This window comes from Galeopterus variegatus, unplaced genomic scaffold, assembly GCF_000696425.1.
Source record: "Galeopterus variegatus unplaced genomic scaffold, G_variegatus-3.0.2 Scaffold15869, whole genome shotgun sequence".
NCBI classification, from domain to species: domain Eukaryota; kingdom Metazoa; phylum Chordata; class Mammalia; order Dermoptera; family Cynocephalidae; genus Galeopterus; species Galeopterus variegatus.
Genome location: NW_007741980.1, coordinates 2,805 through 3,266, shown reverse-complemented (window position 1 = coordinate 3,266; position 462 = coordinate 2,805).

Below are 462 nucleotides of genomic sequence, written 5' to 3'. Positions count from 1 at the left end.
CCCTAAGACCTGGGTTTATAAATATGAGTATTTTGTATTCAGAGCACCTATTATGCGCCAGGCACTTGGGATGTGAACAAAAGAATCTTTACTCTCTCTGAAATAGGCGAGGACATGAAATTCAGTGACTAGCTGTGACTCCACCCCAGTGTGCAGGACCATTTGTCTAAGTTACTATGACCACTTGGGAAAGTGGCTGGTATGTCTTGCAGTTCCACTTCTGCATATTACCCAAGAGAAACTACATATGGACATCAGTTACATCTCTGGGAATGTTCAAAGCAGCACTGCTAAAATGGCCAAAATCAAAGGTCTGTCATCCAGGAATTGAGTGGTCCTAAATTATCAGTGAAAACAAACTACAGCTACAGATATGCAGGAATTCTTAATAAGGTTAGATTAAGAAAAGTTGCTGTAAATTAGAAATAGCACATTATGCTTTTCATTAAGCTGGGAAAATAC